We start from the raw sequence: 26,143 nt of genomic DNA, 5'->3' as shown, positions 1-26,143 counted from the left end.
GAAGGGACTAAATGAGAAATCAGCTGTTTTTATTGGAATTTCTTTAATGAATGAGAAGCAAGCATGAAAACATGTTCACATGTGAATTATAAGTCAGTTTTTCTTTAGTATAGAAGTAGCTACTTATTTTAAATTTTTTTTCAAAAGAGAAAAGTCTTATTTTTATTGCTAGTTATTCACAACTTTTTCTAAAATTATATCATATACTCTCCCTTGATTTTATTTTTAATGGTTATTCTTTAATAATTTATTTATTTTTTCTCAAATCGTAAGCTATTGTAAACAGGCAGCTTTTGTGGAAATTTACCAGCCCGAGTAGTCATAGACCTTGTAAATAGGTAGCCTTGCCAGACAATATCAACTTAGATAAGGACAAGTGAGTCATAGGCAGAGTCATAGTGATCTGTTCCCTGAACCTTCACCCAGCCGATATCTGTATTCCCCCTGAACACCCATGCTCCAGTGTATTTTATACAAGGAAATAAGTATTTATTGCCATGGGAAGTATACAGGTACCTTATTATAAAAAATTAAAAATCCTCTCAACACTTCCCCACATGGAAAATAAATTCCACACATTGCACCAGCAGTAGTGAGCACTACATCTTTGTATTAAAATCCATACATTCAGTCAATACTATGGAATAGGCATCTCTTCTAGTTATTGCCTTGTATCAGATTTGCCTTTTTGCTGTGACTGAGAAATTTTCAATAGAAATGTCCTATTTGGGGGGTTTAATAAGTAATAAAATCTTGGATGCTTTTTAAAATATTTTATTATGTAGACATACTGTGTAACAGTTTAAGTGTTTACTATAGAACACTTAAACACTAAAATAAAATAGAATACTTTGTTTGCATGTCATCTTAACCATTCACACAGTGAAAAGGAGACTTGTATACACTGATGATTATTGTATAGCTATCTTTCAGAAACAAGTTTCAAAAGTTGAGTTTTTGTTTGAAGTGTCCATTAAAACATTTGGAAGCTACCTTCTAACAAAAATATCTAGTCAATGATGGCTAATAGCAATTTTTTCAGCCTATGCTAACCTACTAAAGGGAAGAGATGAGAGGTTGTCCCAAATAGATGGAAAAACATAAAGGAGAAATAAATGGACATAAGAGAAAACCCCATGAAGCACCTTGATACAGTACTGGAAACCTAGCCAACTACCAGGGGCTCATGAAGACATGGTCTTTTTGTTTTGTTTTATTTTTATCAAGGCAGTTTTTTTTTGTATATCCCTGGCTGTCCTGAAACTTCTTTGTAGAACAGGGTTTCTTGAACTCAGATCTGTCTGCCTCTGCCTTCCAAGTGTTGGGATAAGAGATATGATCCACTGTGTCCAGCTAACATGATACAATCTTTTAAAAATCATGGAAAACAGCCTCCTCTTACTGCAGAAGATGGCAGTGTACCTGAGAGGATTTCAGCATGAGGACTGATTTCAACTTAGATAAACCTAAAACAAGATAAATCAATGAGAAATCCATACTACTGGAATGCAGTAGAGATGGCAAAAACTTCACCGGCCCTGGAGGACAACTCAAAGAACATGTGGATAGACAGGGCATTTAGCTCCATGATAAAGTACATACCTAGCAAGGGTGAGGCCCTGGGTTCTATCTTCAGCAAAATGTAAATGCAAAAGATAAATGTTGGGGGGGGGGACTTAGGATTGTTTCCAGTACTGTAGGTAAACTGCAGTAATATTAATTAAGGTGGACAACACAGAAGAGGAAGTTTTGAAGCAATGGAGAATTTACTTCTGAACTTGAAGGATAGGCAAACAGAATTCATATATACACATCAGAGTTGATGTTGGGATTGGAGATTAACACGTGGACATCGACATACAGAAGACATTTAAGATGAGGACACCTGACTCATCTCAGATAGAGGAAAAAGGAGAAAAATAATTCACTTGTTTTAATTATATTCCAAACTTCAAAAAACAAATCTAAAGTTTCCTGAAATCAAAGAAAGTGGAAAATTATATAAAGATTTCATTAAATATCATTAAATATACCTAATAAAGTACATGATCATTTTAGAAGCCGGAATAAGTCTCAATTTTCCAGTACAAATAACCTATGCATAGGAAGTAACCAAGAAGGTCTTGCCAATAAGATCTTAATATATTTTGCTTTTGCAAATAATACAAGCATGTAGCTAAACATATGCCAATGGATAAAAGAGAAATATCACTCCAGATCATAATGCCTTGAATATTTTAAAGTTTGTATTTTGCAAACTTTCTTCTAGACTATTTTGCTTTCTCCCATTTTAAAGTTATATTTTATCCAAGTACTGGACAGGAATATTTGACTTTTATAACATACTCTTTCTGATATTGCTATAAAAGTTCCATAAACTAAATGTTAAAATGTTGGCTGGCTAAATATCCTATCTGCTTGTTTCTCATTCTGTAGTCTTCAAACCTTTTATACATTAGAATTTTAGGGGAATTTTAAAAATGTCAACTTCAGGGTTCTATATCTAGAAAACAATGACAACATCAAAATACCAGTGGGGCCCAAGAATTAGTGTTCTCTCTGATCTTTCTAAATGATCTTTGCACGTAGTTAAGTGTCCCTCTGATGACACCTGTGAACATCTAAATGTACGCACCATTGAAATGTGTGATGGTTGGAATCTCTCAATATTTACCATTTGTTATAACTAAACTGATGTTCTTAAAATATGTTTGTAGATATGAAATAATTAACTCATAAGGATTTGGATTTTGTAAAGATCTTTCTGTGAAAAGTACCAAGAAGTTTTGAAAAGAATTGTTTTAGTTCCACATTTACCAATAATGAATGAATGGCTAGGAGTACCATTTGGAGCTAAAAGTGCATGAATTGAATAATTAATTAGATTAATTAATGGATTAACTAATTAAACACATAAACAAAAAATTGCTAAGGGTGGCTTTATCTTATTTTTATTATTAGTAGTAAGACAAAATGGTGATCCACACACCTGTTTACTCCTGTGTTTTATACATTCGCACACCTTTGTGCATGTATCTGGGCCACGAAGTTCCACGGCCACTACACGCTTCCTTATTATCTTAATAATTTCTTCTAATACATTTAACATACCACTAACATGTCTTACTAATGAGTAAATTGCCATTTGTCGCAATTCTTCATACACTGATGCATGAGAAGCCTTGGGATGACTGTCCTTCCATTTGTACTTCACAGCCATTAAAGGTTATTCCCCTATCAAGGGCACATCTTAGAATTCTTCACCAATAGTATGACTGTCTGGTATCTGAATTTTCTACCATATCTGTATCTTTGCCAACGTCAAACACACTAGTACAAGAGTTTAATAAGAATGCATCATTTGCCATGGCTCCCAAGCTCTGAAAGGAAGAGAGGCACTCCCCTGTCCATTTCTTCCTGTCTGTTCCATCCTAGCATTCTCACCCTGGCTGTCCTCATCTAAAATTCCTTCATCAGCAGAATGTCAGGAGAACTCAGCTCAGAATTTTGCTGGCTATGAGAAAATTTTTACCTTTAAATGTTTGATAAAGGAAACAGCTAAAAATAATTAGAACAGCCATTGCTGTTTAAGACTGTTGTTCATAACGATAATTTAAGTTAGCTTTTTTTCTTTTTATGACCAATTATTTTCAAGACAGTTTGTTTACTGATGTAATTTTTTATTAGACATATGTGCATATTTAATAAAAATACCTTAATAAAATGCTTGATGAAATTTAAGTGTCATAGAATTATGCTGGTATAAAACACATCTGTAAAATTTGAATAAAAGTATAAAATAAAAACAGACTATTTTACAAAACTCCTAATTTCAGGATAAGGCTTCTTATAAAAACTACCTTTTGAAAACGAAATATTAATACAAACACATGTGAATTCAAGTGTTCTTTCCCTTCCCCAAACTTAGTATGTAGCACATAAACACAGCAACTTAAGTTCAGGTCTAAATAAGCTATAGTTCACATGATTCTTTCTTTAAGTCCATCATCACGGAAAAGAGATACAGAAGAGACAGAAGTTGCCTGCAGGGATTTTGGAAATGCTTAGGCATGGCACAATTTGACAGCAATAGGCTTAATTCAGAGGTGGAGAACGGGTGCCCACTAAGATAAAGAGGAGTATAGAGAAGATCAGTGAAAATTCTTAAAGAGAATAGATGGTAATTGTGGCATGTGTGTCTGCATGTGTCTGTGTGTGTACTTGTGTATGTGTAATTTTGTGTGTGTATGTACATGTGCAGGTATGCATGCATTTGTGTATGTATAAGTGTGTGTGTAATGGTTTGGGTATAGTTGTGTGTGTGTATGTGTAATTGTGTGTGTATGTATGTATAAACAAACTGCTCTACAATAATATCTTCTTTAAGAGAATATGTATTTTGATAACTACATGAAGAGAAATGCAGTTTGGGATAAAACAAACATTTGAAGACTGAATTTGACAGCAATATCACTCCAACCAGATTCACACAGAACTTTTCAAGAGGACAACTCACTCCAGCTAGGATGACAGAGAGAATGGGTAGAAAGCAAGTGAATGCCAAGCTGAGGTTGTTAGTAATCTGTCTAAACTCCACCTCCACAGTCACCTGGCAACAGCCAGGTATGCTCCTCCCCAGAGTTACCTGGCAACAGCTGGGTAGGCCTGCTCACTATAAAAGGGGCTGCTTGCCCCATCCTCTCTCTCTTGCTCTCTCTTGGTCCCTTGACCCAGAGCCTGCAGGTTCCGTGTCCCCTCTCCCTTCCCCCCTTCCCTTCCCCCTCTCTCCAGGTGGTCATGGCCTGCCTCCACTCCTCTACTCCTCTCTCGCTCCTCTCGCTCGCCCTCTCTCTTAATAAACCTCCCCTTGTGGAACCGTCTGGTCTGCTGTGATCTGTTACAAGCTGCGCGTGAAAATCTTACAGAGATGAGAGTGCAAGAAAAACCACTACAAACCTGCACTTCCACATCAGTGACCAATAGCAACTAATTTAATAGCTGTGAATGTTCTAGAATACTACCTCCTTATGTAAATGTAAGAGAAACATTCTTCTCTGCCTTGATCTTGTAATCTTCCTAAACACTAGGACTTGGGATGTCATGGCTTCCGGCTATCTGTCAGACATTAAGTACGGAAAGATCCACTAAACTCACTGAACGTGAATTAATATTCCAGAGGCTTCACACTGCCAATTACTTAAGCTTTCAGGAAATAGTTCCTTCATGCACTTGCCACCCACTTCCACGAAATCAATATTTCTCTACAGCTAAGTCAGGATATCACAAGGTTCTGTATCTATCTCTAAACACCATGTCGTAGGTTGCCAAGATACTGCGGATGCTGAGCAGATCTCAGTTGAAAGAGCTTTTTGGGTGAATCAATTGTATCCTCAGGTTCTAATAGTATGAGCAGCATCAGCATATTGTGAGTAGCTAACTACAACTTAAATACCCTCCATGTACCTTCCTATTGCCAAACGACAGCTTATCAGTACAGGGTGTATCAGTTCTGGTTTTATCTATCAGGTGAGGAAGTTAGTGAATCTGTTTTGATGGTGAGAGCTATCCAGCCAACATCAAAACAGAAACCTCCTGGACGGCTCCAAACTTCATGGAAATGAAAAGAACCCAATGAAAAGAACCATCAGAATGTCTGCAAGCAGAATAACCAAATTCGCTACACTTTGTTCCACATAGCTCTACATGGGAAAAATGTGCATATATATATTTCTATTATAAACTGTAAACACCTGGTGTTTGCCTTCAAACACTGCATTTGCTTGAATAATGATTTTACACATTGATTATTAGTTTCCTAGAATACAACATAAGATGACATTGCTTCATTTTCAATGTACATACAGTGAACAACTGTCAGAGCAAAACCATAAAATCCAAATTTTAAACCTATTCCTCTCAAAGGGGAAACATTTGCTGACCCTAAAATGTTTCCTTTGGTTGAGGCTTGTCAAAGGGAAGTCTTAAGCAAGCTCTGGAAGTTAAAAAAAAAAAATAGTCAGCTAGTAAGATCCTGCATCTACCATTTCCTCCTTGGTTCATTCCTGCCTCCTATTATGCATGTTTTTCTTCTTTTTCCCCCTCTCTGGGGACCTGGACTTGAAATCTAACATGAACTTGTAGCCTATTGTGATGGAAAAAACAAGCCAAGGCTGACAGATCATCTCTTCCTAGTGAAATGGTGAGAAGCTGGCCACATACCTGACTTTGCTTAGCTTCAACTTCCTCCTATAGAAAATGAAGAAACAGCACCCTCCTCCTCCATGCTTCTGTGAGGATTTAATGAATGATAAGATAGAAAGCTCTTGGCCTTCCTCCTAACACTGATCACTCACTGCACAAATGTGAGTTTCCTGCCCTTTTGCCAGGATGACATTCAAACAGCAGCTCTAATGATATTTACAGACACACACATCTGTGTTTCCTTTCAGGTCTCTTCCTGAATTTCCTGGATGTTCAACACTCAACATACATGTTATACTCTAAATGGAAATAGCTCAAATAATATTATATGCATAAATAACAACCAAGGAGAAGCACCGAATTTCTAAGAAATATATCGGATGTGGAAGAAATTATAGAATGTCTTTATAAAATCTTACAGTGCTTGAGCAGCCCAAGAAATATTAAAGGACAGTTGAATCCTGCAATATACCTTAAAGGTACCCAATTTGGTTCTTAGTATAGCAGACAGAATAATGATGTGCTTTTGGTGAAGACAAAAACAATACATGCACCCTTAGCCTCAAAGGTAATTATTAATGTAATCAGGCTACTATCCTTCAAAGAGTCCTAAACAAACAAGGAATAAGCAGACTACAACTTATACAAAGAAGACCATGGTGATGCAGTCACTATTCACAGGGAAGAAGACTTGAAGTTATTCTAGGGAGAAAAAGAAATAAACATTCCTACCTAATATTACAGTAGGATTTCCATGAGTAGATAAATTCATGTATAACATAAGGCCACAGTTGACAAAGATGTAATTCAAGCAGCTATATTAAAAAGCACTCTATAGCCTTTCATATTTTCACTTCCCAACACATCCCACTTTCTGAGTTTCCATGCTAGTCTGCATTGTCACACTAGAGAAGCAGAAATGACAGATATGAGTGACATATGTTGAGGAATCTCTCTCAGCACCTTTTGAACCAATCACTCAGCTCGCACCGCCTGGCTTTTGGGCATTCTGTGACTCTCTCATGTCCACTAAATATAAACAGGGGAAGTGAGTGACTGTGGTCGGGTTCCATACAGGAAGTCCCTCAATGTCCATTTCACCCACAATGCTACCTGGTACCTACCCGGAAGGAATGAACGGAACCACTCCAATGCAATCCCAGCCACTCCTGCTAGTTCAAGCATTCGGTTCAGCATCACCTCATGACCACCACGAAAGCAGCTGAGGCTCTAATACAATCATCATGGAAAGGTGTCCCAAATCCTTCATTCCAGGAAGAGCCTTCATACACACCAACGCTGTCTCCAAGCCATGCCGGGGTCTGAAACCAGACTGGAAAATATTATATATGTGTATATATAGTAAAACTCCCACAAACCACTCTTCTACTTTGTCATATTTATTTATAGCCACTAAACCCATCTCTATGTATCGCCTTTTCAGGGTTGAATTATGAACATTCAAGGAAAGTCCTTTCCAGTAGAAGGGAAGCAATAAGCCCAGAAAGACCTGGTGCTGCCTGGTAAGGTTCTTGAGGCGATCCCAAATGGAACATACTTTGTCCTGAAGGGAAGAGAGAAAACACAATGTAGATTTCCAAACCTGATCTAAACTCGTTAAACAGGATCAAACTATGCTTATATATTTTTAAGAAGTCTTAGCTTTCCCAGAAAATAGCTATGGCAGATTAATTCTTGAGGCTCCTTTTATTTATTTATTTATTTTACTAAGCATCTCTTGACTTGCCCTGGATCTCACCTTGTGAGCAACTCTTTCATAATCCTAACAACCTCTGTTTCAACAGCACACCTAGACTGTCCACTGTGAAGAACTTTAGATTGATCATGGGCACAGGGCTCGGAATCTTAGACTGAGCAAAAGCTTCAGAGGCATAAATGACTGAGGGCTACCCCAAGAGCTATTACATCTTAAAAAGTAAAAAGAACTAAAACTAAAACAAAATCATTTTTTCTCATTAGTATATAAATTTCTCTGCAATAATATGAAAGATATTGCATGGATTCTCAAAGATTTAGCCAGAGAGTAAGCTAGTCATATTTTCTTGGGTCCTTTGTTGAAATACAGAAGACTGTCATCTTCCAGTATGTCCCTTAGCCAAAATCATGCAATGCTAACTATAAGTTTCAATCCAACCACAAAATTCTGTGAGGTCTATGTTCCTAGGATATGTCGAGAGTAAACATAAATGATTTGGACCACCTAAGCTTCAATGTCTCCGAATTTACCCTAAATTTTTTTCCTAAAATGAACTGTGATGTACAAACTGTCTGTTATAAATAATTCCATTTAAAGCTAATAGAATCCTGCCTCTCTGTCTCCACTTTACTTCCTCTACTGGCCAGGCTCATCTCAGCCTTGTGAGTAACATTTAATTTACATCAAAATGAAAGAGCTTTAAAATAACCATGTGCTCTATGGTCTCTGCTGCCCACCTCACATGCGCATTCACTCATAGCTCTGTTACTCTGTATATGTCAAGTATCCAGAGATCTTTTAGACAGACCTGGACCTGAGATATCTATCAAACATAATACTCATTATATTTCTCTACATGGTCTTCAGAAACTTCATTACATCTTATAGAAAGTCATATGTCTCACTGAGATTCATGTGAAGAATTACTGACTCCTCTAGAAGAAACAAATTCAGAAAATAATATTTTAAAATTCATAGAGATATAAAAAGGGATAATTGACTAGTGGCATAGTTCAAATTTACAATAAAGTGGGAACTTAGCAATATTTAACTCCCATTGTACATTCTATATCTGATCTATCACTGATTCCTGGCTGCCCAGCCCAAGTTTCTGACCATATCATAGGCAGATACTTGTTATAGGTGTCTACAAGTAATAGGTATTTCATCAAGTGTCTGCTGTAATATGCCATGATCTGGGAATAGCAAGGAGAACTGCAAATATGAAAGGGTGTGTCAACACCTTTCTTGAAATTCATAACTCAGCTGGGTTTAGAAAGACATGCAAACAAAATAACAACAACTATAACAACACTTTAAAGTCTTCTCATTGGACAGAAAAGAAAGAAATTAATTTCTGCCAAGATTCTATGGAACACATACCCCAGGGGAGGTGACAACCTGCATCTTAAATGGCAAACAGGAATTATGATGTTAATGGCCACAACAGTCAGCCAAAGCATTAGATCTATGCAACTAACAAGAACTTTAAAAGGCACTTCTCATAACTAAAACATACTCTTTGCTATGTGAAGTTTACTGGGTAATAAATCTACTTCACTATAAAGGAAAACTCTTAACATGCTGTGAGCATTCGATAAATATTAACATGTAAGACACAGGGACAGGACACAAATAACTGGATGGACTTACCAAGTAATGGCTCCTCACACATATAGAGGTAGACTCCCTAAGATGATGTTCTTGTTCTCTCTTGAAATCTATCCTCCTAAATTTCAGTTTCTGTGCTTAAAGCTTTATGATCAAATCTCTAACAAAACTTGGATGACTAAAAATCTGGTTCAGTGAAAGATGTACTTGCCATTAAGCTGCTCATTGGGGAAATCCCTTCCACTAGAATTCAAAGCACTTGGCTTCTGTACCATGCAGAAACAATTGTTTCAAATGTTGTTGTGGAATCTTAATTAAGATAAACTAAATAACATCCCTCTTTTAAATTCTAACAGAACTTTCTATAAGATAAGAGGTATAAACTTATATTTTTCTTTTTGAAATTTGAGACATTTGCTGCCAAAATGCTACTGCATATTATTTCAGAATACTAGTTGGACCCCATTCCATCATGATTAACTGTTTCCAAGTTAGAAAAAAGCAGCCAACAGTGAAATTTTCTGTACTAAATATCTTAAACTTGGTGGCACATTTTCCAAATTACTTTATCTTTGTAACAGCCTCATGATGCAAATAAAGTTGAATTTAGGCTATTTTACTGAAAAGACAAGAGAAAAATACTGAGTGACTTATCTAGGATAACACATTATGTTTGAAGCAGAAATAGAGCTAGAATTCACATTTCCATTCAGTCAATCAGAAAATTTCATCAGCCTATTATATGAAGGGAGCCACAAGAGAAAGAAAAATCAATGAGACATAAATTCCTTCATGAGTGAAATGGCAGTCCTATTACAACATGGGAAATTTAAGAGCTTATTAGAAACCACAGTAAAAGAACACACACATCACATTAGCATGAAACAGCAAAGATAAAATGATAAACGGAGGCTAGTGGTAGAAAACATCATGTTTGAATTGGGCCTTGAAAGTGGACATAGAAAGGACTCTCATAAGCCAAGTAGAGTTAAATAGACCTAAAAGAGGTGGAAGTGCGTGTCATGTGTTATGGTGATGTTTTAAGTGTAAATGTTGATACATGTCTAATATAAGTCAAACTCGAAAAGTAAATTTGAATGAAAAATAAGATGTAAGAACAACTGGCGCTATTCTCATTTTAGGGTCCTTCTTTAAGACCCCCTCCTCTCCTCTCCAACATCTTTATCTGGAAACACACCTATCTCACTCCAGAGTTCACCAAAACATATCCCCTAGCTTCCCGTGTAGGTTGGTACAAATGCGCAACAGACTAATGGGGCATAGGGACAATGGATACATGCTTCCAGAACATGTCTTTAGAGGGATTTCCCATTTTCAGCTGTAGGTGCTCTCAGACCATTGGCTTTAAAAGAGAAGTGCACAGATACAAAAGACATAATGCAAAGACCTGGCTGCAGAGTATTCAGAAAGAGCAGAGGTATCTCATTGCTCCTTGGATTCTCTCTGTAGATGTTAACCAGAGAAGTTAATTTAAATGTGACTAAGCCATTTGTTCTAGTAGCCCACAATAGAATAAGAAGCCTATGCATTTGCTTATAGCTTAAAGAGCAATCAGAACTCATTTGCTTGGTCTCAATTTTCAAAACCCATGAAAAACTATCTGACAGTAATAATTAAGTATGGATGTCTTCAAAAACTCAGCAATACACCTTTAGAATATGCTTCAAAATTTATTTTCAAATTATAATTTACAATGACTACATATAACTATTGTATAATTGAGGAATTAAACAGAATATTATAAATTAGCTATGAGATTTGATAGCCTCAAATGAAATTGAATTTAACCTTATTTAATCAAATTATATACATACACACACACAAACACACACATCTATCCCATGCCACATTGATAACTAAAAATCCACTCATAAGAAAGATACAAATGATTATTGCTACTAGGGGAGCCTGATAAATGATTTTGCTTTAGTTGTCATTAGGTGACAAATTTCCATTCACCTTTTAGGCTCTCCATGTCCTACTATAAACATGTAATATTTTATTAGAGTTATATCTAATATATGTAACTGATCTAATACATAATTTGTCTTCAGTTTGTTTATTCCCTTGTTCAGTTTGTTTATTTCACTTGTATCTCCTCCAGTAAGGAGGAGATACAAGTGAAATAAAATAGCAGCACAATATTTTAAAACATGAATACATAAAAATCACAAAAAGGTTTGTTGGGAAAATCTGAGAAAAAGAAAAATATGTGTGCAGTAGAACCCTTTTGATTCCATCACTCTGCAGGTCAATGATTTGTCCCTTGCCTCATGTATCTTATCCTCATAAGGCATTGTGTATCTTATCTTATGTCCTTGAAAAATGATGGGCTAAGTATGGTGAGAAAAAAATGATCTTCCCATTTGATAGACTCACTGACCCTGGTTGAGTTCATGTGACTCTCCAATCAACCCGTGAAAGGAACATAGGACCATCTGGATCTGTTCTGGATCTGTTCTGGATCTGTTCCGGATCTGTTCTGGACCTCCCTTGGGTAAGATCTTGAAGCCAAAGAAGAGCCCACAAAACCAAACACAAGAAATGTAGTTACACATATAAATTTTCAATGCTACATCTCTTTTATCTTATCTCCTGCCAACCAGTTCACAAGCATGAACTGCTGGAGGTCAATTCAATGAGACATAGGTCAGTGGGGCTTGTCTGTGGAAACCCATCAATGGAAGCAAAACACTAGAAGGACACATCTGTCCAACCAGAGCTTAAACAAGACATTTATCTTTCTTCTTTGAACAGTTCTTCCCTGTCTCTACTACTGAGCTTTTGTAGAGTGGCCTCATATTTGGAAATGATCAGTCTTTTTTAGGTGGAGAGAAAAGCCGAACCTTCACCAGTTTTGCTAATAGAGACAGAGCACAGAGTTTTTACAAGGCCAAGTTTACTTGTCTGTAAACACAAAAGCCAACGGCTATGTGATATTTCAAGACAAAAACCAAAACACTATAACTCCAAGTGAAAATCCACTCACAGCTTAGCTTATCCTGAAGCAGAGGGACTTTGAATGATCTGATGAAAGGGGAGGTTGTGCTCAGATTAAGTCCCTAAACTGTTTTCATGTTGTAAAAGTGCTGACTTCAGTAAATGATTTTCCATAGAAATCAGTCCTAATCCCCTCTCTCATATAGGGACAAAATTCCCTCCATTTTCCAGAACCAGCCTCCCATATGTTCTCAGGTTGGAGGGGTGCAGTTTCTTAAAAAAAAAAGCTAGACATTACTTGAATAGGTGAACAAGGAAGACTGGGTTAAATTTTAGGCAATTATTATTTCAGGTTGTTCAGAAATGCCTCTGAAATATTTTTCAAAATCTTGCCTCTTTTTCACACGGTATTGAAAAATATTGAACCCTATTATACAAGGTAATTTATGAGATGCTGAAAATGGAAAAATATAACTTCTTTGTAATATGGCACTCAAGAAGACAATAAATTAATATTAATCTCAGTAATCAAGCTAACATATCCCATACTATAGTTGGCCTTCACTTGGGAGCAAAGAGCCAGGAGTGGCGGCACACACCTGCTAACCTCAGTATTTGGAATAGAGAGGAACAGGAACGCAAGGTGAGCTTGGCTATAGGTCAAGCTTGAAGCCACTGTGCACTCGTCAAAAGAAACAGAACAAAACTAAAAAAAAAAAAAAATCAAACAAACACAAGCAAAATCCAAAAATCAAAATTAAAAGTGAGCAGTAATAATGAGTTTAGTAACTCCTAACATAACCTCTGTGTTCCCAGCTCATCATTTCCCTTCTTAGAAAGAGGGGGTTGGGGATTCCAAAGGGAGCTTCATTGCCAACTCCAGCAGAGAACAACTTCAGATTTGAGCCACTCTCTTGACTACTCATTAGGAACAAGCTGTTTCAGGGACTCATAGTCAATGTTGTCATTCTATTTCTGGTAGCTAGCATGTCATCTTCAATGAGCACACATTTGATAGCCAACTGAACAAAATTCATTACACAAATGACTATATTTCATGTAGGAATGGTAACAAACAACACAGACATGAATCCTAGATAACTACAGAAAGCAAATGGGTGGCAGCAGGGTTACCGCCAAATGGCCCTAGTTGAGATTATAAAACAAGAACATTATACAATGATTCTTTCCATAAGGAATTATCCTAAATAAGGCAGGGGTATCACTTTTAAGATTATACTCACACATTCACTTGGGACTTCTTTTCTTTTCCTATCCACAACCCTTAAAAGAAAACATAAGAAGAACTCTTCCCTCCATACTTCCACTTACATGTGGTTCAAATAAGCATCATCTTTTTTCATTCATTTCCCCCACAAGAACAATCACCTAAATCAGTTTTACATTATATATACATTTACTAGCAACTAGGCTTTGTCCATAATTAGCCCATTCCCTAGAAGCAATTATAAGATAGGAGGAAAAAGTGATTGTTTGTACAGAGTTCTAGATCTCTCACTACCCAAAGCACATTTTACACCTTTGTAGCATTATTTCTCTAAAACGGTAAAAAATTGTATCTGAAATAAGTACTATGATTCTGTAACCTAGATCTCCAGGGCAAGTCAAGACCTTCGACTCCATCAAGAACGGCAGTTAGCACATGCCCATGCTTGAGCATCCACCAAATCTATATGAACTATGAACTGTCCATCCCCCACCCATCTACATACTAACAATGAAGCCATTAACTTATGAAGTTATCCGAACATGGTTATTTCAAGCCAGACTTCAAAATTCATGATAAATATCATTACTATATGTAGTCTAGTACATATAAGGCACTCATCTTGCATTAAACTGCTTCCAAGGGTGGTATACATACATACATACATACATACATACATACAATACAATACATGCATATATGTGTATATGTATATCTGTATAATAGAATCATATATGTATTGTATAAAATAGAATCGAATCTTTAACAACATCTGAATGTGTATGTGTGGTATTGTGTGCACACATGCATATGCATTTGTATATGTGGACACATGCATATATGAGTGTTCTTGCTAAAGTGTGTATGGGTGTTTCCAGAGGTTGACCGCCCGTGTCTTCCTCAAGTTATTCTCTACTTTATTTCCTGAGGCAGTGTCTCAATGAACCTGGAGCTCATTTATTTGTCTAGTCTACCTAGCCAGCCAGGCCATGGGGTCCTGTCTCCATCTCTTAAACTCTAGGGTACAGGCAGGCTACTGTCCCTGCTTGGTTTATGCATTTCTGAAGATATGACTTCTAGTATTCACTCTTGCATGTCCAGCACTTTGTCCACTGAGTCATCTCTGTAGCCCATAATGTTCCAAAAAAAAAAACCCCTACATTTTGGAGTCAGACTCTAATCTCTAAAAGGGTTGAAGGAGTGTGTCTGTAAATCAAACCCTAAGACCTCAAAACCCATGTTTATCACTCGCTACTGAATGAATGTCTCAAGTTTCTTCATCTCCTTCCAGTTCTTTATTGCCAAAATGGTATGTGGCAGTCTATCGACCCAATCACAGCCTACTTTAAGGCATGATTAATAACTCATGTAAAACGTTCTTAGCATTAGGCATAACAGGAAAACCCAATAAATCTTAATATTCATTTCATTATTGAAAGCCTAACATTAATTTTCTTGCAATAGCTACATAAGACAGCTTTCTCAGTCCTATGCTAAAACAAACAATGGATACAAACATGGGAGAATCTTTCCTTAGTGAGCTGATAAATGCAGTAGTCAGCTAATACTTACTGGTATGTTGGAATATCATACATTTATGAAGACTTTGAAAATTAAAAGTTCCCAAACATTAAAACTTAAAAGACACCATGCACTGTTTCTCAGAGTCGCTTGCAAAGAAGTGGTTTCTTTATAAAGAAAACTCACACTGATGACTCTCAAAGAATAGACCATAATTTTGCTCATGTTTACCACAACAATAGTTACAGGCTCCAGAACACAGCAATAGCCTGAAAAGTGTGAACAGAAGCAATCTTTGTCTTAAAATGTCCTCAAATTCTCTGGACATTTAAAGTAAACACTACTCTTGCATGAATCATCTTGTGTGATGACCTGTGTCTCAGTGAATTTCTTTTCCCTGATATCCTGTTTTGTTCCTCTGTTCTCTCACTGATATCCTTCCTGTCTGACATCTAAGGACTAAACCCACACGTAACTGCAGACTAAGAAGCAGTCCATGGGGCAGAGGATTAGTAGCAACTTGAATAGCTCTGAAAGTACATATGAAACTTTGGACTCCATTACATGTAGTACAGCCATAAACACACACACACACACAAACACACGTAAAGAGACATGTATGTACATGTTAATATCCTGAACTCTAAACAAGTATCAATTTGATTTTGCTTAATTATGTAGGAGGGAGTATATGATCGTCTTTTGTTACCTAAAAGACTAAGACTTATTAGGAATCATTTACTGTAGCTTTTAGAAATCATTGCTCCACAAAATTCTCTTCCTTTTTATTGCCTGTAAAAACAAATCAATGCTAAAAAGAAGTCTGTATGTCAGCATACCAAGTGTTTTGCATTTGAATTGTACCATCAAGTTCAAAACACTGAAGCAAAACTGAAACTCCTTTTGACATGTGACAGTTAAAAGTGCAGAGCAATGAAATGAGAGATGAAGACAAAAACCCGCTTACAAAAGAATTAAATAAGATAGCCCAGGTAAATGTCATCTTCTTTCTACAGATTTTTACCTGAACGGGATACTTGGAAAGACTCATGCACAGAGTAATTTTACATCCATTTCTGGTTCTATTTCTGTACTGAAATATTTATAGGATATTCAGTGTTTCTGGAGTAAATTATACCTAGATCTTGGTAAAGCTGAAATCACTTAAATTACCTTTTTTTTTTGTTCAATTACGTGGAAGAATGGAGAACGAAAGCTTGACAGAATAAAACGATATATTAAGCAACGGCCATTTCGTAGCTGTAATTGCCCAGCTTAGTGGATATTGATGCCTTTAGGGTTGTCGGCAATCACCATAGCTATTTTTTACCAAAGGCTTCATATAAAATCCAAACCAATCCATATTATTTAAATATACATATTATACTTGAACACGAAGCTTCTTAAGCTGACTATTTCATTGATTAGTGTATTGGGAATAACACAGGAATACACACATTCACAGTGCATTCAGTGGAGATGCAGCATTATGCTTGAACATGTGGTTTTGGATTCCTTCTAAAGCAAGCTGGATAATCAAGCCCTCGGAAAGGGTCATACTGTGTCTCAGAGATTCTGGAAATGTTCCAAATTCTAAATCATTGTTACTGATTGAATGTTTCTGCCTCCCCTACATTCATAGGATGAACCCTCAGATCTCAGTGTGACTACACTTCTATGAGAGTACTAAGGGCAAATGATGGTGGAGTTCTGATCTGATAGGGTTGGAAGTAATCTTTGTAAAAAGTAATTGAAGAGTATGTGGCTTTCTGTGTGGCTTTCATGAAAAAAGGCCAGGTGAAGATCACAAAAAAGTGGAGAAATACGAGATATAGAGGTCTCCAGAAAAGAGATCACCAGACTTCAACTTGGAACTTGGCAGCAACATCAGACTCAGAATTACACTGGATATATCTTAATCTTGGAATAAGAAAAGTTACCCTGGAAACTTACTGCATCAGTGTGCAACATAGGCTCTGACAGGTACAGAAGTCCAACTACATAGCACCAGTGTGAAAGATGACAGAAGAACATGTGAGTATGCAGATATAACACATACACTCCACATATACACACTCACACCACAGATATATAAATACATGCACACAGCATACACATATACACACAAGGCACACATGAACACTGAATACATATACACACTTATGAACATACACATGCATGCACACATATGCTCACATGTAGCTCATATACACATTCACACACATGACACACATATACATGCATGAACCCATGCTATACACATAAATACAATTACCATACATATACTCACACACATATACACAGATGAACACATGTCATACACATACATACATGAACACACTGAATTTTATGAATACCTTGTGGGCTCTATACTTTATCATTGATACATACACAAACACACACACACACACACATACACACACACACACACACACACACACACACACATGGAAGGTCCCCATTATGTAGGCCAAAATACACCTGGCTTCTAACCCTGTCTTCTAAATCTAAAGAAACACTGGAGGAAATTATATAATAAAAGTAAATAATTAACTGTAGTAGCAATATCAGATGCCTGCTCTGAAGGTTTCACAAGTCCCCAAGTCCAGCTTGGTTAGAATTATTCAGAGAAGCTCTGAGTATACAGAGAAACATTCCACATAATTGTGTGTTAACTTGCAAACTGTTTTACCAGTAATATGTAATATGTCTCCCTTGGGAATCATTTCAAGAGCTAGTGAGATGGCTCAGTGGGTAAAAGCAATTGCTGCCAATCCTAATGACCTAAGTTTGGTCCCTGGGTCCCTCCTGGTGGGAAGAGAGAATTGATTCTAGTAAGTTTCTCTCTACTCCACATGCATACTGTAGCACGTGCATGCACATATATGTATGTGTGCCTGTGTGCACACGCATAAACACACAATAAATAAGTAAATAAATATAATCAAAATTTAACAAATCCTTTAAATTATTCTATCACTAAGCAAATTTTTAAGCTTCTTTTGATAGACTATAGTCATATTAAAATACTTAGTGATATTCATGTTTAAGCTGAATACATAATCCATATTATATCACTTAATAGAGAATTTATTTCATACATAAAACATAAAATGTCGACAAAACTTTTAAACTGGTATGTTTTGAAAATCAATATACATATATATAAACTTTCAAAATTCAAATTTTTCCTTACTTGTAAGATATAAAATATGCTTTCTTCTTTCATGCATAAGCTTTATATTTCAGAATGCCATGGATTTATTTCAATAACATATTATTATATATGAAGTGCTGTACCTAATTTCATGTAATTAGCACAGAATATGACTTAGCCCTTTCTAATTCCTTAACTCACAAACTACCATACCGGCCTGGAATAATTTACAGTATCCGCTAAGAAAAGCTATTCTAGAGGACAGTAGCTGTTGGAGGGAAAAGTAGAGTTGAAAAGGTGTTTTACTGAGATCTAGTGTCTAGATAAGAAAATGGTACAATAATCTATCTCAAAAATAAGTATTTGAATAATGGAAAAAAGGTAGAAGACAGACAAAGAAAGGTGTGATCAGGAAGAGAGGCTGACACACCTCAAAAAGCAGCCTGGCATGGCAAGGGAGGGGGGAAGAAAGGCTAGGAATGCTCTCATGCAAATGTCTGGTTTGAGCAATGAGTAAGAATATCACACACAAACCAAGAACTAGATTACTGTAAATGCTTTCTCTACACAAGCGCACACACATAACCATATGCAAATTGGGCTGTGTTTCTGTCTAATCATGCCATTGTCGCTCACATCCCTCTCTCAGTGGCTGACTGTGCACAGCATTTCCACAATGAGAGAATTAGATGTTGACAAATGGTGGGGCTGACACCGTGCACTAACACTGTAATTCCAAAACTGTTCTGACACAAACAAACTGTACTGCCATTTCAGCATCAAGGCAAGACTGCTAACGTGGACACTGGAGATAAGAATTGATTTTGCAGTAGAAATTATTTGCGTTTCTTATCTCTAGACAAAACATTTCAGCACCCAGGAAGAATCACCTCCTATAGTGCTAATTAGCAACGTAAATCTCACCAAGAGCAATGTCAAAGACTTTATTGTTTGTCACTAAATGTGGTAATTGAATTTCTGACAGTTTATCCTTTAAAAATGCAAAATCTTTAATAAACCACAGTTTAAAGTGGAGATACCAATTTCCACATATCATCACCAAGACTCACAGACAGAAAAACATAAAATGCATTTGAAGTAGGAGGTAAAAACAAATTTATTCAGAGAAGGATCAGTGACAATAAAAGAATTCTCATACACGTTAGAATAATTATAAAACCTTCATTTGTCAAATGAATATTTCACATTGCAAATTCTAGAATACGTCTGCCTTTCTGAGTAATACTAAAACAAATAGACATTGTTTAGAAATTGTGTGAGTGTCCCTACTGGGATGTGTAATTACAGGCTTCTATTCAGTAAAATGTTGATGAAATCATTAACACATTTTTATATAGTAAGGCATCTAAGCATTGTAAAAACATATTTATAAATACTACCATGTCTCTAACCCTCAAGACACTGAGTTGATACTTGCTTTGTGTGGTAGTGTGTGTATGTCTTTAGGAAGGTGTGTGTATGTATTATATTTTGGTGTGTGTGTGTATGGGTATGTGTGAGTACACATGTATGTCCATATTCTTGTGTATATCTTTTATGACTCTATTGTCCTTATTAGAAATTAGTTACCTAAATCTTTTACATAATATAAAAACTACATTACAGCCTATGTTACATTAATTACTGGTATCTTAAAACAATGATACCAGCACATGGTGAATTGGTTTTTTGGTTTGTTTATTTATTTTTTTGTTCTTGTTGTGTGATGGCTCTGTCATGCTAACAGAACTTGTATGTATTTATTGAGCATCACCTTTAGGATTATATGAGAAAGGACAAGAAATCTCCTGAGGTACCAAAGCTACCTCAGTGTTCCTCCTATGGAACAAAATTCTGAATAAGCAAGTCAAATACAGAAAATCAACAGTAAGACAGTCTGCCACCTTCCCAAACATGGATTGGATACAAATATTATTTCTGACTGCAGATGAAAGCCTCAGCCTCCTGTCCTGATGACTTGGAAATGCCCAGCTGAGGAGCTCACAGAATATCAAATATCCATCCACAACACAGCATGGTAGAATCTTCTCACTGTCCCCTCTATCCAATCAGTATGACTATTTGATTATAAGACCGACCATCTGAACAGCACTCCAAACAATTGTGACTGATCGATTGTGACAACCAATAGACCTGAAAGACCAGATGTCTAAGTATCATCCAAATCAGTAAAACATAAGCACAGATGGACCAGATGTTTTAGAAAACAAAGCTGTACTGATAAATTCCTTCATACCAGTATATGAAGGGAGGGTAAAGGTTACCAAAGATACCAACCTTGAAAAGAGAAACCTGGTCTATAGAAACTGTATTTTAATTGATCACATTATCAACTTTTCAACAACAGTATGGCAATTTATTATGTGTAGATTCTTTTAAAACCTCACACGTGGAGTATTTCATTCTGGTTTTCCAGTTAGAATCTAATCATAGTCTATTTACTTCATAAACAACATGGAAATGACACACGAAGTCTGTGTACCTTTTATCATGACTATATAAAAATATGTAAATTTAAAGTATTGCTTTCAAAGAGGGAAAGTCATTATAAAATGTCACAAGTCTCAAGGTAACACTATCGCATCTGTTAAATCTATTCTAATATCCACATTGTCTGTGTCAGAATAACTGGATTTGGGGTTTTGTCTAAGTTACACATTTAAATCAGTGGTTCTTATGATATCTAAGAATAAGCCACAGAGCCATGTTTCCCTTGCTCACAGGTAATATTCTGCAGACTGTCAGTATGCACACGTATTGAATGGGATTGCTGCAGACTAGGCAGTCTCTTTTTGATTTCAAAACAATATTGAATAGGACTAAACCACAGCATGTTGCTTTGCAAGAAGCTTCTAGTGCTGACTGTAAGCCAAAGTCATCACTGGGAGCCAGAAAATGAACATCTTGGGGAAGAAGACTATTTACTCAACAACTATTTATTGAGATCTTCTGAGTGCCAGGAGAGTTAGATAGTTTCTTTGCCCTTAATGAACTCACAAGGCTCACTGAAAACCTCAATACAAAAAAACTGCAGTATAGCTAGAACCAATTGCAGAGGTAAGCCTGGCTCAGAAAGAAGGAAAGGCCCCATAGTGCTTTATATGAATGTTCTTAATTTAGTGCTTGGGATATGGGAGAGACCCTGCATATGCTTTCTTTAAAATGCTTGGGACAGTGGTAGATTGTGCAGGAAGGGTTAATGTTACCTGTCACCCTTAAAAGTACTACAGACACATCAGAAACCCCAGGGTCACTTCCCTGAACTCTATCAAGCGTATCTAACCTGTTTGTATTTCATGGAAAATATATCATTAATAAATAACAAGAATTAATCACCCATGGTTGACCTTCTGATGATGGAATTTGTAAACTTTACCTAAGAAAAATACATACAGCTACACTTCATTTATTCAGCTACTTTAAATATTTAGAAACATCTAAGAACTTCAAAAGTAGCAAAATGGTTCATTAAGCAGATAAAATAAATGCCAGCACCTGCTCCCTAAAAGAACACACTTATGTAAAATATAAAAGGGTTTCAAACTCACTCAGCGTCTATGTAGGTTTGCTTTAGAGATTATTCTAACAGGCAAACTGAAACTAGAAATCAAGGGAAGATTGGACAGAAACACATGGGCAGTCAGTAACAGATCACAGTTGATATACGAGCAGAGATGGAAAGAAACAGAAGAAATAAGTGGAAACATGAAATGCATGTGTGAAGCTGTTCAAAGCAGAGCTGTTCATGGGAGCTGCCTGCCAGAGTCCTTTTAATAATAGCACCAGCCTATTAGGACTTGTGATACAATAATTTTCACACAAAAGGACACATTAATGATGCACTAAGGGGAGATGAATTTAGGGACACCCAAAGTCATGTGTTCCATTTCAGTGTTCTTATTTACTCTTTAAAGAGACTGTTGTTTTACAGTTTTGACTGGTTTTCTTAACTGCATAGCTGTAGGATACTTTTGAGCACAACTGCAAAAAGGAGCATTTTGAGAACACATCATGTTAGTATTATGATCATAATGGCAATTAAAATGCTGTTGAAAATCACACTGTAGTAACTGTATATAGCAAATATAACAGTGGCAGCCAGGCCTTTGGATGAGAGTGTCTGTGTATGTGTAGTGCACATTCTCATGAATGAGTGCACGTACGAGTGCATATGTCTGTGGAATCCAAAGCTCAATTTTGGGTTCCTGCTATTATTGTCTACTTCATATTTTGAAACAGAGTCTGTCTCTGAACCTATAGTTCATGAAATCAGTGAGACTGTCTGGCCAGTGAATTTTAGGGATCCTCCTGTTTCAATTTCACTAGCACTGGGATTATAGGCACATACCAACATGCCCAGGCCTTTATATATTTCATGGTGATACAAACTCAGTTCCTTATGCTTGTGCCACAAGCGCTTTACTCACTGAGCTCTCTCCCCAGCCCCAAGATATATATCTTCATGGATGAGTTTCAAACACCTCCTTTTAGGAGTGCAATTCATAACTGGCTTAGCAGATTTCCCTAGAACAAGGCTCATGTACTTGACACGTTTAGATGGTGACTCCCTCTGTTTCCTTTGACTGCGGTATGAGCATTTTCAATGTTTTCATGGTAGCATAAGTAGTTTTAGGATTACTGACAGGTTGGCAAAGAGAAAACTGTCAATTCCTCATCATATTCTCTAATTTCTCATGCTGAAATTCAGCAAAAACCCAGATTTCCTACTGAGGGACGTTTGAGCACTGTGAGCAAATGGACTCCCATGGAGGCCACCCCTGTGGGAACAGACTGACAACACAGTGTACTCATATCATCTCATTTTACTTCTTCATGGAGGCCAGCAAAAAATCCATCAAACTGAAATGAAAAATTGAGCACTGGTATCCTACATCCCACTGACTTGTGATGTCTATAGATCTAACTTGAAAAAGATGCCATTCATTCAGCTGCAGACGAATACTACTTACGCTTCAGATTTAATAGGCATCATAGGTAAAATCCATTTGGAAGAAAAGCTGAACTCGGGGATCCTCAGTCCTCTCTGCCTGTCTATCTTAACATCAGAGCTCTGAAAGTTCTCTTGGTAGGCTTAATTCCCATCAACTTATAACCATTGTGACTACAATGTTGCTAGTTCCATAGCTTTCAGATAACTGACTCACACAGATGTCTATCTGATACAAGATGGCTGATGACAAACATACACATTAACATGACTACTATGCTATGTGACAAATATCCTTTGTTCTTTGTGAGGGGTGCCATTCGTGTGGTCCCCAACAGCTGGCCAAAGTCAAAGCTGTAAAATTAATACACAGATATAAATGGCCGTGATTTTAAACAAGATGTTATATACTCATACAACAGAAAATTATTTAGCAACAAAAAGGAATGAACTCTTAGTCTATTCTACAATACTCATCATTATTGAAATCATAACACTGGGGGAAAAGCCAGAAGGCTATATTTACTTACATGAGCTCTATCTATAGGAAAATGTTAAAATAGCAAATCCATAGAGACATTTAAAATTAGTGGCTAAAGCAGTAGGGGGCAAGTGGAGACTGGTAAGTACAGGACATCATTTTAGGCTGATGAGAATGTTTCACAATAGTGAGGATGGCTGCAGATAGAAGCCACCAAAGGGCAAATTTTATTATATGTGACTCCTATCTTAATAAAGCCACCATTAAAAAATAAATAGAAAGGCTCACTATCTGATAAAAGTCATTCAGGGTAGAAGCCTTCAATATAAAGGGGACTAAATTTTCAGACACATTTTATTGGCCCTTTGAATTTTATCAGAGTCTGTTCATCTTTAGATCCCAGGATCTATTAAGCCTGAAGAAGTGTTTCTTTTCTATTGCTTAATTTCAGAAACATTATCTCCTCTTGAGGGAAAGAGGAGTAACTGTGCTGTGGGGCTAAACCACAATGGTTCTCTTTGTTACCAACGACCATCCTGTATCAATCCACCAAAAGTGATATATTATGTTAACAGGGAGCTCTGGGGAAAACTTAGGTCACCCAAGTGTTTTGCAATCACCAGAGAGTTTGGGGGTAGTTAGTTCACCATCAACTACAGTGTTAATTCTAGAAATGCTTCTGGCTCCACTAGCGGAGGTTACTAATGTCAGCACACAGAAAACAACTTGAAAATGGCTACTAACCTTGTCTCTTTTAAGCCTTCTTTCTGAATGACCTCCAGAATCTGCTTTGCTGTCATTGGGGAGTTGGGGTGTTTTTCTAGTGCCTGAAAGAAATGAAAATGATTGTGAGACTCTCAGATTAATACATGGAAGCATGCAGAATGAAGCTAGCCTGAATCACATGGTCTCCTCCTTAAGTTCTAAAGAAGAGAATTTCAGGCCAAGTCAGTCCTTACTGCACAACTCAGGAGAACAAAGGGAGAATTTCTTTTCCATTTGGACTATTATTAATTCAACAACTGCTGTAAGACTGGAAGACAGGGAAGTATTTTTTTTTAAATGTCACAAAAGCATACATGTCATAAAAGAGAGCCAAAGCCTGAAGAAAACAAGTCAATCAAAGCATGTGATGTTCTGTATTGAACAAAACTACCAACATTTCCTAATAGCAACTGTGCTGTGGTGAAAGACATACTGAGGCTGATAAAGGGTTTTCTCCATTCCTAGAGCCATAGAAACACAGAGCCCAAATACAATACAAAGAACAAAATGCTAGTCAGAAAACAACCATATGAGATTCAGTTTGGCAAACATTCATAGGATGTTAAAGAGGAAAAGATAAAACCTAATGTTAAAAGCAACAGAGGTTCCAAGGCCACCTCCTTTTCTTGGGATACTATGGTTCAGTTCAGTTTCCTTGTCTTTACCATGTTTCCAATTAATACCAAGGGAACCTCTTCCTCCTTCCATCAAGCCCCATTTGGCTTTTTGCACTCAGTCCAATTTTCCTTCCCTCTTCTTCTGACACACTCTATCTTTGGGGAGATGCCTGTTTTAAGCAAGAAAGCAGAAAACACATGAGGCCCCTGATTAGTTCATAGGCACCAGTGTGCTAAGCAAGTTCTTCTATTTATTCAGGACTTTGGGTCCATGAAGTGGAGACCATGATACATCAGAATGGATGCTGCTCATTCTTCAGCAACCACAGGGATCATATTTGGAAATGCATAACCTTACAATGACCTTATCTCCAAGGGAAGATGACAGTCATTTAAAGCTCTTACAGTGGACTTTCATGCATAAGCCATGGCCCCATGCAGCTTAATGATACTAAAGTTCTTTTATTTCTCATTATTTAATAGAAGGATCATAGTTACTAAAAATAATAGGGTCGCACTAGCAGCTTTCTTAATCTTTTCAAAATGCAATTTCTTCTCCTATGAATGGCTAAATTTCCATTATCTGACTAGCAAAGACTGACCAGTGTGTAGTAAACAGGTGATCCTTCTTCACACTAGAGCCTCTCTCCCCAGTCTGCTATTTGCAGTTCTCAAATTTCCCATCACCTATCTCTTGATCATCATCTTGCTAACAGCTGATAAGCTATTGAAAGGATAAAGAAATATTAGCTATGCTTAGCAAAGGAAAACAATATGTCAATAGGAAAGGGAAATTGTCCCAATGAAGGATTGCACTGGAGAGCCAAACTGAGCATGAGAAGGGGGCCCTTAGAGAAAGTTGTACAAGATGAAGAATAAAGTATAGAAACTTTGGGAGAAAAGTCAATAAAGAAA

The 26,143-nt window shown here is 36.8% G+C and overlaps 1 protein-coding gene across 1 annotated transcript in view; it reads right to left on the bottom strand.

The window, feature by feature from the left end:
- Positions 1-26,143, bottom strand: part of Asxl3 (ASXL transcriptional regulator 3) — a 170,786-nt gene that overhangs the window by 120,561 nt on the left and 24,082 nt on the right. Inside the window, exons 2-4 of the mRNA XM_028774885.1 lie at positions 24,591-24,673; positions 7,326-7,534; positions 7,073-7,075 (exon numbers count right to left, since the gene is read on the bottom strand). The gene's annotated coding sequence lies outside the window, so the exon portion shown is untranslated. The remainder of the gene's footprint in view (positions 1-7,072; positions 7,076-7,325; positions 7,535-24,590; positions 24,674-26,143) is intronic.

This window comes from Grammomys surdaster, unplaced genomic scaffold, assembly GCF_004785775.1.
Source record: "Grammomys surdaster isolate TR1022 unplaced genomic scaffold, NIH_TR_1.0 243, whole genome shotgun sequence".
Classification (NCBI taxonomy): Eukaryota; Metazoa; Chordata; class Mammalia; order Rodentia; family Muridae; genus Grammomys; species Grammomys surdaster.
Note: the sequence above shows the minus strand (reverse complement) of the source record. Positions and strands in the feature narration are given on the sequence as shown.